Source organism: Athene noctua, chromosome 4, assembly GCF_965140245.1.
Source record: "Athene noctua chromosome 4, bAthNoc1.hap1.1, whole genome shotgun sequence".
In the NCBI taxonomy this organism is placed as follows: Eukaryota; Metazoa; Chordata; class Aves; order Strigiformes; family Strigidae; genus Athene; species Athene noctua.
The window spans coordinates 69,307,225-69,321,122 of record NC_134040.1 but is presented as its reverse complement, the minus strand read 5'-3'; the positions used below and the strand labels follow the sequence as shown (position 1 = coordinate 69,321,122).

The 13,898-nt window shown below is 38.9% G+C and overlaps 1 protein-coding gene across 3 annotated transcripts in view; it reads right to left on the bottom strand.

Annotated features, from left to right (window-relative positions):
- FNIP2 (folliculin interacting protein 2) overlaps positions 1-13,898 on the bottom strand; it is a 50,506-nt gene that overhangs the window by 35,309 nt on the left and 1,299 nt on the right. The gene's annotated exons all lie outside the window — the stretch shown is intronic.

Here is a 13,898-nt window from a genome sequence, read left to right as displayed (position 1 = left end):
ATGATGTTTTGTTCAGGCTCAGGTAATTTCACTGCAGAATTTCCCCACTCCTGCTTTTAAAAAAAGCTATCCATACATGTCTGCTCATAATTCATGTATTACATTGCTTTCCCCTCCCATCAGTAAAATTTTAAACATTTTATAAGATGAAGTGACAGTGCCATTTCCCTTCCAGATTAAAAAGGGAAAATAAACTCACTGGTGGTCATGCAGAAACACAGCAGTGGAGTTAGAAAACACAGTAAGATTTCAAAACCTAGTGAGTGCTACGTGCTACCTGCTAAATAGCACACCATCCTTCTTAAAAGGATTTTGTAATCTCAGTAAACCCCAACCTCTAAACATTGGACAAAAGTCAAGCAAGGTTAGGCTGAACAACTTGCTCAGTTGCAGAGGGAAGCCTACAGCAAAATTAAAAAAAGAGCTCAGTTTCAATTCCCAGAGTAGTGAGAAGTACTAGATCACAATCAAAAAACAAGCGAAAACCCTTGGCTTGTTCTCAAGTTATTCAAATGATCTAGGAGGGGGTGACTCCTAGCCATCCCCTCACTGAGGAGGACTACTTTAAACACCAGTGTTCCTAGCCACCATTGAAGTGCGAATGAAACAAGCAACTGACGGACAGGTTTCTACACTGAGCCTAAGATCAGCAACTGATAGCCTTCACTTCTGTTCTAGCTTCTCCCCAAACAAAAACCAAAACAAAATTCTGAAACATTCAGTTAAATGACCACAATACTGGATTCACATCACAGACTATAACTAGAACTCCCCAAATACCTCAGGAATTACTACTGAAAATCCACAGAACTGTTTCTGAACAACAACAACAAAAATGCAAACACACATGGAAAACACCCTGAGTCCAAGGAGCAGATAACAGAGAAAATGGAAAAAAAGTCCTGCTCTCCAGTAATCCTTTGGGAAGTAAAGTTTAACCAGTCTTTTTCTAAGCTGTGTGACAGCATGTCACCTGCTCTGTTTGTAGGTCATTTCCTGTCCTTCATCTCCACTGCGAGACAATTTGCCTAAAGGATTTCAACTCAAGGTAATACTTTAGCAAGAAAATTTGGGGTGGAGGAAAGAGGAAATGTATACAATGGAGTTATCTAATGAAGAGTAATTTTCTGTATAAGTTACAGCTGTCCACTAAAACTTACGTACTGTTTTCAGATCTAACAGAATATTTGCAGAGTCCCCTGGAAGGTTTTGTTTTCCAAAGAGCTTTTAGAAGCAGGATAGAGAAACACAGGAAAACAGAAAGTTTGAACCATAATTGCTGTTTCAGTGAGCATTTGTTTTTGCAAAACATACACTTAGAAAAACTGATACACAAAAAATGTCTGACCCAGACATTCAGGATGAGTGCCAAAACACACGTTTAAAAGTGAAGTAGAATCTATTTTCAATTGCTTAACGATGAATTTCCCTCTTACAGTCTGTTGAATAGCTTATGTAAAAGATGTAGGTTCCTGTCCTCCCTCTCAATTTGAAGTATTTACCCTGCATTGCTCCTCTTTTTAAAACCTTGGATATGGAAGAGTTGTGCTGATGCCACACCACATTCTTTTTCCAGGATGATTTAAAGTAGTCCTAATATGGTAAAGCACTATTAACCTCAGATGAACCACCTTGTTCAAGCATGATACATAGCTAGTAGTTTCACACAAGTTAGGCAGGATACATTGCAGATTAGTCATGCAACAAGTGAAGGAACATGGTACTTGCAGCACTTCGGTGACAGTTTAGATTTTCCTGTAGAAATAGTTCTGGTGGAGAAAAATGAAGTTCTCTGTATCAGATCACTGTACAGAAAGGTTACTTTTTTTTTTTTTTAAAGATAATTCTATATGTTACTGTATGAAAAGTAAAACAACACTGGATATATTTGTTCACTGAAAAACTAGCATTTCACATATTCCCTGCTTAGGGAAAGAGAATATACTGGATTTTTGCAAGATGGTAAGCATTTTTCATCCTCTTTGTTGCTAGAAAGCAATACCATCACACACATGCGCAAAGACCACAGAAACCACACACACCTGATAGAGGCTAACAAACAGATCTGTACAAGTTAAAGTCACCATAAATTGCATACATCAGCTTTCCACAAGCATCAAGAACAGCCTATTAAACTAGTGTTTCACAACTCAGCCAACATCAGTAAGCTTGGATTCACTGTTCATTGGCTTATCTAACAAGCCAGAAGTTTGGGAGCTAGGTTTCATAGAGTATTCTCAGTGATAATGTAAAAAAACCCAGAACACTCTAACCAAACAAAAAACCCAACAAGAACAATGTGTTTGAATTAGTACCATAAACAGCACAAAGACAGTGCTCTCAGTTGCTGGCTCCAGAAATGGAATTCCTCAGTAGCAAAGAGAAGAGCTCAAGACTTGTAATTGCACAAAAAAGTGCATATATTTGTGTTTTACCATTTAGAAAAGTGTGTTTATTTTTGTTAAAGTAGGACTTTAAACAAAGAATGGGAAACTATGCTATAAGGTTAGAACCCTAGATCCATCACCTAGTCCTTTCCTGGGCACAGAAAGCCTTACGTATTCTTAACTAACTTTCCCCCCTTAGCCTCCACATCTTCTAACAGCTAGGAGAGCTCAGCTGATCTAAATTAAGTCAAATATTTTGCAGAAGATTTTCATAGCAGTAATCTTTATTCTTTTGAAGAACTGAAGGTTTACTTGCTAATTTAACACTCTTTAGGGTTTGTGGTGGGGAAGGGTGTCCCGTTTATCTTTTTTTAAGGCACCTCCAGGAACCAATCTCCAGCTTTCACTGGAGCCAAACAGGTTGAGCCAAACAGCAGCAGCTGGATGGGAGCAAGCGGTGCTTGGTCCAGCATTTCTGCTGAGCACCAGGGCGCAGGCCACCCGGACAGCCGGGCCTCCCCACCTCCTCTGGCACGCAGTGCCGGGTCTCGGCTAATGCATCATTCCCATGTCACTTGTTCCAGCGGCGCCATGTGACTGGGCCAGCGTCCAGGAACACAGCTACTAAATACAGACACTGCCAAGGCACGTCTGAGAACTGCCTCTGCCAGAAAATTAGATGAATAGAAATCTCTTATCCTACCAGCTTTACTGCTTCTGCCTTTCCCCACCTTCTCCTGAGCAGAATGAAGAACTACACATTGTACATCTGAAGGAGGATTCTAAGCAATAATGCAAGGCAGAATGTGGTATTTATAACACTGTACCAGTTCTTGGTACATTTCAACGCTGTATGAAAGTACTGAGGGATCTCAGACCTTTATTATCTCCTACATAAATGAACAGGCCAGCACAGACATCAGCACCACACCTTTGGGGTGGTATCCCTGAGGCATGGGTTTGGTTGCCTGCTCTTTCCTGTTCCTTCTCACTCTTCTGTAAAGCCCTGGGTTTTTTTGGGGTTTTTTTGTTTTTTTAATAAGAAAACATCTGCATGCAGCTTTCAAGCCTCTGTTCAAAGGAGTAGTTTTAGAAGATGAAAATAAAAAAACATGACTAAGAAACAATATAATTTGACATAAATAAATACACATTAAACTGACAGAGATACGAACAACGTTTGATGTTCAACATCCCCCCTCCTGATTTTTTCTACTTAGCTGAGAAATACTCCTTTTGGTAAAACACACACAAACACCTTCATTCAAAGTAACTAAAACCACCTGCATATTATGAGAAAGAATTTCCTCACAAATTTCCTCCACTCCTGCTATGAAAAGGCTATGTTCAAAAGAAGGCTTTGTAAACTTCAGAGGATGTGGAATTCTCTCTCAAACTTTACAGTCAAATTAAGTTTAGGGTACTCTCTCTAGGGGCGCAGAAAGCACTGCAAATCCCCTCCTTGTCCTTGTGCTGAACACACACTCCCACCACACAACAGAACGCTCTGGGGCCAGAGGCAAGCGCTACCCAGGGACCCCACACCCTTCTTCCAAGGGAAATTCCTTCAGAAGAGGTCAGTTTCAACTAACCCAGAAGTGCATATTTAACAGTATGATTTCACTAAAAAAAAAAAAAATAAAATAAAATTAAGAGTTACCTGGTTCTAGGTGTATCCTCCCAAATTCATAATATATGAAATCAAAGATATCAGATGTGGCTCTCCAGCAGTGCTGATAGCTGAAGCAGACAAAAGTCTTTCTGATCAGCTAACAGAATATTGGTGAGCCTTCTGTAAATGGTTATGTTAATTTGTTTTAAGAGCAAGACTGTCTTTGATTCTTTTGAAATAGAGATTGTAATTGAAAAGGTAAGTCTGCAGTAATGAGGAAAAGAATGAAGATAAACTAAGTATGTTGAATATTTATGAAAATTTACTGATTTATCCAACTGCCGAGAATATTGGAAAGGACACGTACAGGAGAAGCCATGCTAGATCACCCAAAAGTTGCTATAGCATGAACAGCAAAGTCCATTGCTTCTGTCTAGATGAATGCCAGGAAATCCTGTCTTAGATTGAAGTGATAACGTGGACGGATATAACGTCAGCTCCAGCATTTTTCACTTGTTTTAGCCAAAAATGTTTTGCTCCTCTTGTTATAATAATCTGTCTATTCCATCCAAAACATTTTCCTTAACCCTCTCCTGGAGACAGCATGGAAAGTAGCTTTCCAGTAACCAGCCCCGAACTTGAAGGCTTACATACATTTATTTTCAAGTCTCACTAGAAAGGGAAGGAGGAGCTATGTCTTAGGGCCCTGTACAGAAGATCAGGGTAATTAAATCCCACATACCATAATACCTTCTCAATGAAAAAGACTACACACAAAACCAACGAAACAAACCACAGTCCTGCAGCTGACCGGCATGGGCAAACGTAACCTTGCTGCAATACACTATGCAAGAGTTACATTCTGTTTACCACCAATTGCGTAGGACTTTGAATGTATAAATAGTCATTAGGTTATGAAATAGCCTCTTCCTTAAAGCAGACCAACCGCTCTAACTACTCACATAGGATCCTAAACATTTTCTCAAAAGTACTGGTATTATTTTAGATTTTAAAGTTTATACAGCCAAGTTCATACATAATTACAGTTGACCACACCCAGTAACATGCTAAGATTTAGCTGCCAAGTAGCAGTCCATCAGATATGAAATATCCAGACAAAACTCAAAGAAAAAAAGCCAGTTGCAACAACGTCATGCAATAGGAAAATTCTTCACACATTGAAGATTCAGTGATAGAAACAAATGAAAATTTCAGTCAGTGAGCTTATGTAGCAATTATCTATTCAGACAAATTAGAAACCTTTCTCCTCATGAGAAGGTAAGAATTGGTCAAGCTCCTTCAGTATCCCCCAGTAAAACACTGCATAGGAAAGTCCTTTAGAATGGATCTTTCTCCTGAGATGAAGTCTACTAGAGTAGACTCACTAGGAGCTGCCATAACAATTACAAATTCAGGACAACTTCATTAAAAAACAAACAAAACTCTCACTTTCTTTTCTAGTCAAAACAGGGCCCAAGGATCCAACTCTAATGAAGTCTACACTCTAGCCAACTTTTAGTGCTTCAGTAATGCAAACAAAAAGCCACTGCTTCAATCAGATTTCTAGTTCACATGCCAACACCACATTTCAATACAAATATACAATTATTTCTTTAAGCAGTAAGCAAAGTTTAATTCAGAGGTTCAAGTCATCTCTGACATTCTATCCAGGTGGTTTTTTTACTTAAAAACAAAGAAATCAGGCAGATGGAGTATCAATGTGTACACAGGTTCATTGAATTGACTGATTCAAAACCCCACGTCCACTACAAAATACAGTGTTCTTTTCTCATTTTCCTCTCCATTGCATACCCACCCCTAGACCCATTATCCAGTTCAGCTATACACAGGCATTTTACAGTTACCAAGTGCTACCATCAAGTGACAAACAGAAAAATCTGGTGTTCAAATATGTATTATTTTCCTAGTTCCATTCAAAAGCATTCCCAAACATACTCCTGTCTGTAAGACTGCACACAGGAACTTCTGAACACAAGAACTTTAGTATCCAAATTGCTTCTGAAATAAACTTTACTCTGATCTAGTCCACAGTGGATGACTAACTTACATCCCCGAGTCTCCCAAATACTTAAGTCATCAGGTGTTACTCACCCACTCCAGAACTTAGAATCATACATGAAATTGTTTTAGAGCTTAGTAAGTGCTGTATATCCACAGCCAGATGTCATAAATATCTTTATAATCAGAGAGGGTTAATTTTTCCAACTCTTTAAGTTGATGTGATTCAAAAACTCTCTTAACAGTTGGTAAGGCAGAGGCTGGTACTCTTGAAGCTGTTTGAACTGGATACCATGTGAGAACAGCCTTCCTCCAGGCTAAAAGCCAAGATCGAGTAAGAACTCAGATGCATGTCACTACAGTTGTCTGCCAAGTGAACTGAAGTAGTTACAATTCCCAGCTCTTTATTCCAGTCTTCTCAACACAGCTGAGGACTAGAACACATGAGCCCTCCATAACCATTTCTGCATGAAGTCTGGCAGCTTAACACAAACTACTGCAAGAGATGGTTATATCACTGACCTTTACACAGACATGACCCAGGAAGGCTCCAACGCTCTCTATTCTATCAACACTAGTGACAAATGTCCAACCAATAATCAATTTCAACACAGCATGGGAAAATGCAATAGCATCTTGTACCACTGCAGCCATTTGCCAAGACCAGAGCCTTAACACACATGGACTAGCCCCACTGCTGTACAGCTGAGCAGAGATTTCTGCACCTAATTTGCTTCTTCCTTGTGTCTTGACCAGAGCTTACCAACTTTCCTTGCCAGCAGATTAACAGGTCTCCGTCCAGCTTGTTTAACCCTGTCATGTTAAAGAAGCCAGGACTTCAGAAACAAAAGGCCCATGACCTTTCCTACAGTACGATTTGTCTTAAAAAGCACAACCCATTTTAGAGTGCAAGTTAGAGAGCAGAGTGTTAAATGTGAAGAATTTAGAAGGTCATTTTGTAAGAACATGAAAGGAAAGGCAAGGAAAGATGACAGAGACAAGAACTCAACTAAACAGCAAGAGCTGGACAAGCTCCTGTGCATAGACAGGAAAACAGAAGACAAACACAAAAATCTGTCTGAACATTAGCCAATTCCTTCAAATTGTAGATTTAAAAAAAATATTCCGTAACTGTCTTTTCCAGACCACAGAGCACTTTAACATTACAACATTAAATTCCCTAAAAACATCCACGTTCAGTGAAAGAATAAGAATTTAAGAATAACCTGCTTAGAACTATCTATTCAACAGTTTGTAGATCATTCTCTCTGTGGATTCCTTCAAAAACATAATCTAATGTACTCTGCTCAGATTTTCTGTACTCCTGAAGCTGTACATTCATACACCCAACGTCAAAAGTTGTGCAATTCAAGGTGTCAGATAATATCTGCATTCAGAATTCAGTGCAGACTGCACAGAAATCCATACCACTGAGTTCATTAAAGTCACTGTTTTCTTTCCTAAAAGTCAGTAAACTTAATGACAATAAAAGCTAAGAGCTCTCATTGTAAGAAACTTCCTGACTTCATTATAAAATATTAAAGTACTAAAGTGTTCAGATTTCTAATTTGAAAGTGTTCATACCAAATTCAGCTTATTAGCACCTCTATTAGAAAAGTAAATATTGTCAGATTGTTTACTTCGTACAGCTGATTTCATTAGCATGTGTGAAACTTCACTGAGCACCTTGGAGGAGAAAAGTTGAAGTGTATTGCATTGAGGTGAAAACATTCTGCAGAGAAAGCTCCATACTGATTCAGTAATTACATCATAGGCAGTTGAAGTTTCACTTCAGCGTAGTCTATGGAAGGAAAATCATGAGTCAGTTTTAACAGCAGCAAATGTGATGTAAAGACCTTATGCCCATTTATGAGTACAATTCTAAGAATCTCACCAATATCCAGGAAGCATGCTAACTGACAAAACAGATTATTTTGGCTGTTGGTCACATAAAAGCACCCATACTTGCCCTAATTGTAGTGGGGAAGGCACAAGCACTAACTGAAACTCCTAAGCTAGTCTTCTCGGTGCCTCAAGAATGCTTTGCCTTGCACTCTGAGAGGGAGCTTGTTTTGTTTTTATATGCAAGATTGAGGTCATATGACATTGCTAAGGTATCTGAGTGACAAACACATACAAATAGGGCAAATGGAGTGAGGCAAGAAAGGCAGCGAGCACTGTTAAGGTAAGGAGAAAGAAGAACGAAGAATTTGGGTCTGAAGATGAAGAAGTGGAAGCAGGCAGAGGACACACAGAGGAGTTGATTCACAACAGGCAAAGGTGAACAACTACATCCATGTCTGTCAGTCAGATCAGCAGTAATCAGAACACCATTGCAGGAAGCGAAGGCAATGGTGGAGACAGACACATTTGCTGTCTTCACTCAATTCAGAGTCCTCCTTTTCTCGCTTATTCTCTCTAGCAAGCCTGTTAACCACCATCTTACAGAATTGTATTCCTCACCTTTTGCCTAACAAGCGTACCCATGGAAACCCTCACATATCAAATATTGATAATTAGGATAGCATAAGAACATTCTTCTTACAACATTTTGTCTAAGCATCATGCAAGACAACAAGCTCTTAATCAAGGGTGTACTTAGCAGAGACAACTGTTGACAAATATAACATCCAATACATGTCTCTAAAACTCAGTCTTCTCTTCAGAAGCTATCCCAAATATCACTAAGGTGCAAAGTAGATTTCCAGATTTCATCTACAATGAAAGTTTATGACTGTTAGTGTCAGAAGGAATACCTAAAGGAACAGGTATGTCACCAAGGTTTGTAGCACACATAGTCAGCGTTAGTCCAAAAAATTATCTTTGCAAAAGAAGTCCTCAGCAGCTTGAATGCTACTGAAATGCCAGAACAAGAAATAAATTGCTTTTATGAAAACAATTACTCTATTTTCTGGCCCCTCTGAGTCCAGCTGTTTTATCACATCTACTCGCTCGAGGCTTTTGGTTTGCTGTTATTCAACGTTCAGACCAAAAGCTACAGCTAAAGGCCACTACCATGCACTGGAACACCTACATAACAAAATGTCAAAGTAGGATGACATGTTGACTAATGATTACAAAATTTTTGTCAAACCTCTTCCATCTCAAGTTTTAATAAAGCTATTCTGCTACTTCAACTAAGTTTACATAAGAAAGATGACACAGTTACATGAAGCCAGGCTCTACTGCCAGTAAAGCTCTGCATCGGCTGTTAAAAAGTTCCTCTACAAATTCAGCTTTTATGAACGAATGACCACATTTTTCAGCCCCAAGCAGCTCTATTTTCTCGCTCACATCAACAAAGGATTCCCCTACCAGTATTAGCATCATTGCTTTCAACTGTAGTGTATTCTGCTTTAAGTTGTGCACCGACAAGGGAAGGTAGCTCCAAGGCTTTCTGTTGCTATTCCCCAAATCACTTTCTACTGAGCATAGTATGTGGCAGAGTACTCACCTACCCAGTTTTGGACATGTAAACAGCAAAAGTACCCTAAAAATAAGGAATCAAGAAACTACCATCCATCTGTGCATCAATTCAAGAATCAGGTGTGTAGGAAATAAACTAATAGCTGGTTATGCCACATGGAGAAGTTACTTGTAAATCACAAATAAGATAACCCACTGGCAAAACCAATTTGATCAGTCAGGCAAGCATGCATCTTTTCATGGAATTAAATAACCAAGGTACAACCATTCCTCTCCAAACATCAGCAGCATTTTCACACAGTGTTTTAGCCATCTGTGGCAAAAAAGAAAGAAGAAAAAAGAAGGGAGTGTCTTTTTGCAACTTTAAGAGAGTACGAAAGTTATTGTCAGAGCAAAGCTAGAGGAAACCACGAGGTTGTTCAGTGACACAAATCTATTTAGGGGAGGGGAAATCTAAACAACTTCAGAAGAACAGCCTTGGTTCTTGCAAAGCTCAAAATCTGGAGGACTTGAGGTGGGTTTTTTTTCCTTCAAAACAGCCTCAAGCTGAAGGCATGGTTTCCACGTCAAGACCATACTTTCAAATGAGCTGTTTTCTTGAGCAAGATTGTAATAAATCTCTTTCTGCTAAAACTTACTCTTTAGCTCTCATTACTGAGGAATGGCTAATGCCAGTGCAGAGGCATAATACTGCACCTTGAGGCTCACCTTCAGCTGTCAGTGATGAGGTAAATGGCTTAGACTTGCTGTTGAACCTTCCTTGCCTCCATGCTCAGATCTGGCCCTAAACTGCATCACCCTTTCTACCTGATATAAAATAGTGATTCTCTTTCAAATGCTTTTTGAAGGCTTTGTAACCAGATGCTTAATAATATTTCCATGTATGAAGATGTACATGGGTGCTCAGTAGCATTATTGCTGTGTAGATGTCTACAAAACTGCAAGAAGCTCAAGAGAAACTCAAGTAAGCTACAAGAATTTACTGAGGAGTCTTTCATTTTAACAAAGATATAATAAACTGACATGCAAGCAGACTCAAAGCTCACTACTGCCTGCTTTCCTTTTTCAGAAGGTGGAACACTGCCAGGCTGGTTATAAATGCTGTGAAATAATGCTTAGCGAGTAGGATCTCACCAAGCATTTCAGCGCTATGACCAAAGGAATTACTAGTATCAGCTGCCAAACAAATGATCTCATATACCAAAGCTAACAAACTCTTACCAGATAGATATCCTGCAGTTACAACATGACATCCACTCCATTACAGACACCAGAAGGAGCAGCTGATACTTAAAGCTGAAGAAACAGCCCGTTTGCAAGTTTCAGACACAGCTGAAATAACACCTCTTTTTTTTTTTTTTTAATAGAATCTACATAAAATGAAGTTATTCCCTGTTTTACAACATTCCTTCAATAAACATACCAATATCAAAGAAATTTCATCAGAGGTTGCAGTGCAGAAATTACAATATTTAGCAGTAAAAGCAGAGTCTTCCACAAACTCCAAGGCACTGCTTTTTGTTCTTACATCCCTGGATATAGGTACTTCATTAAAAAACCACCAAAACTATCAAAATCAGAAATTAGTGTGAAACCTTAGCCCTCAATTTAAGTGTAGCAGCAATCCTTCACATTCAAAAGTACAGAAAAGCACTGATGTGAAATCTCATTCTAGATTCAGATAAACACAATTACAGAGGAACTGCTATAAATTGAAGCACAAACTATCTGCAACCCATATCCATGTCCTTAGAGCCATCCCTAACACCTTACTCAAATATATGCTTAGCACTTGAGACATTCTGGTCTTGAGATACGTGCTTATGAAATACTCAATCTTTAAAATTCATGGGGAATAGGATGCTTTGGTTTTGCAGTAATAGCTAGCATTCTGCTGAGCACATGACCCTAGTAGCACTCCAAAAACCTGTACAAACTACTCTAAAGCAATCTTACAACACTTGATAAGGAAATAAGAAATATTAGGGGAATTTAGCCACATAAATACACATTTCTCACACACAAAGTAATTAGGATTTCCCCAGACCGCTGGAAGCTAAAAAGAAATATGGTAAGTATATGATAGATATGTATCTATAGATATATAGAAATATCTCAGTCACTCAGATGTCTCTGTTAAAAGGTATGTGTATGCAGATACACATATATTTTTATGTATGCACTATACACATACATACACAAACACATATACAGATATTTTTAGTTAAGGGAAGCAAAAAGCAGTAGTAACAGAAACCAGAAGCTGAAGATCTGTGTACAAAACTGCTTAGAACAAATACAGTATCATGTCACTAATACCCATCTGTTCTCCAGCTGGTTTATAATTTCTTTTTTTAAAAAAAGAATTAAGATATTCTAGAATTCTAACTACTATCTTTCTACCACTTCATGCTGCCATTATTTTGAAGGGAGGCATAGACCAGCAGGAAATCCTACCATCCTAATAGCTCTATATTAACATCTACACCTCATGTTTACTTTCTCCTCACCCAGCAAGTAAGGGTTGTGTTTACAAGAACATGTAGTGTAGCCCAAGAGGCCTAGATCCACTGAATGAATTAATTGGTGCTAAGGACCTGACACCCACACTATACGTGTTCTGGGGTTTTACTTTTGACCAGCTGTAGCCTGGTCCCAGGGACTGAATGCCCATTAGTGGTTGGAACACACATTCTAATTTCATTCATTCCAACAGGAATCCAGCTTATGCACCAAAGCCACTTGTCTATATGAGCCAAAGTGCTCTAAGTGGAGACAATTGAGGGGTTTTCTTTAAAAGGGCACTCCTGATCCAAATTAAGATGTTAATGCTCATGCACCCAAGAAACTATTTCCTGTGGCTCAGCTACAGGCATCATGTCTCTCTTTCTCTTTGAAGCTGTGCCAGCTCATCCTGGTAAGCAGCACGGACCTTGTAACTTGCTGTTTTCTTTAGAGCCAAAGAGAGAAAGCAACAGCAACATTCGGTCAAGATTTAGCTCCCATAAAGGAGAGAGGGAAACAGAACAAGCACATGCAGTACCTGTTACAGGTAAACCTCAAGCCTGGTTGACAGCCCTCTGCAAGAGAGCCTCTCCTGGTGTTCCAGGGAAGACTAGAAAATGCAAAGCTTCCTTCCTTCCAATGTACTGGAAAAAGTTGTCAAGTTAATTTGAGGAGATTTTTGGTGATTCTGCTATTGTTCTGGATAAAGAGGGTGCGTAAATACACTTAGGCTTTCAAGACTTTCATAACAATTCAAATCCAAGGATACTGATTGTTATTGTTCTTACAGGGCCACTTAAGAGAGCTATGTACAGCAAAATATACCGGATGTGGAGGGACCTTACTAACCAAAACATGAAGAGGGACTAAAAGTAACAAATCCTAAAAATACAGGCTTGCTATTAAAGCAGAAAATGATCCTGCCGCTCTGCCTCTAAGGGTGACCAGCAGCATATGCTTAATACAGAAGCTACCAGAGGATTAAGTCTTCCCCTTTTACTTGGGTCTATCACACCCCTCCATTCAAACGGAGATTACTGTTCAACAGAAAGTCTATTAAAAACATCGTAGTAGAGCTTCTAAGATCCAGTAAGTATGCTCCTGCAGGTATCAACAGATGACTAGAAAGAAAAAACATTGCAGCACATTTAGAAGTCATAAGGAAAATGCTTAAAGCAGTATTAACAGGCAAAAAAACCCCAATATGCAAAATGCTTCAAATAACTTTATTAACCTTAAGTCTGCCAAAAACCTAATCAAGATAGCAAGGGAATGGGGGAAAATAGGGGATAAAAAGTGAAGGGTACCTACAATAGTATTTTAATGATAACAGTTTTTGTTTGAAGTCTTACATCACTTAAATGTTATTCAAACTGAAAACCAAGTGTGGAATAACTTACCTAAGGAATAGTAAGACCAACACACATAGAACCTTTAACCTCAGAAAATACTCCAGATGGAGCAATCTTACTGATTTTAATGAGGGACACACTGTGCAAGCAATCTGTCTTCATGGAGATCATCAACAAATCCAATAACCTTAAAAATGGAACTAATAGCATTGTTCTGTGATATAGAGCACTTGATAAGATTTTAAGTACACGGCAAAATCATAGAGTTGGGAATTGTCACTCAGTTTAAATGTGGAAAACATATTTGTTTTCTTTTAAATAAGTGCTACAAAAAGTAATTAGCAAGTACAGCATATAGACTTTACAGCCTCCTGAAATTCACCAGCCCTGTTCTCTGATGTGAATGCAAAGCCAGTACTGCGTCCTACCGCTTTCAATGGAATCAGCCTGTAACTCAAACACCCTAATGCCATTTTGATGCTACTCCATTTTTCACCATGATCTTCCAACTTTGGGCACACATATGGCCATGGCCCACATAGAGCATCTTTGAAAGCTCAGTGGCTCCGTGACTGTGATCTTTCATACTTGGCGCTA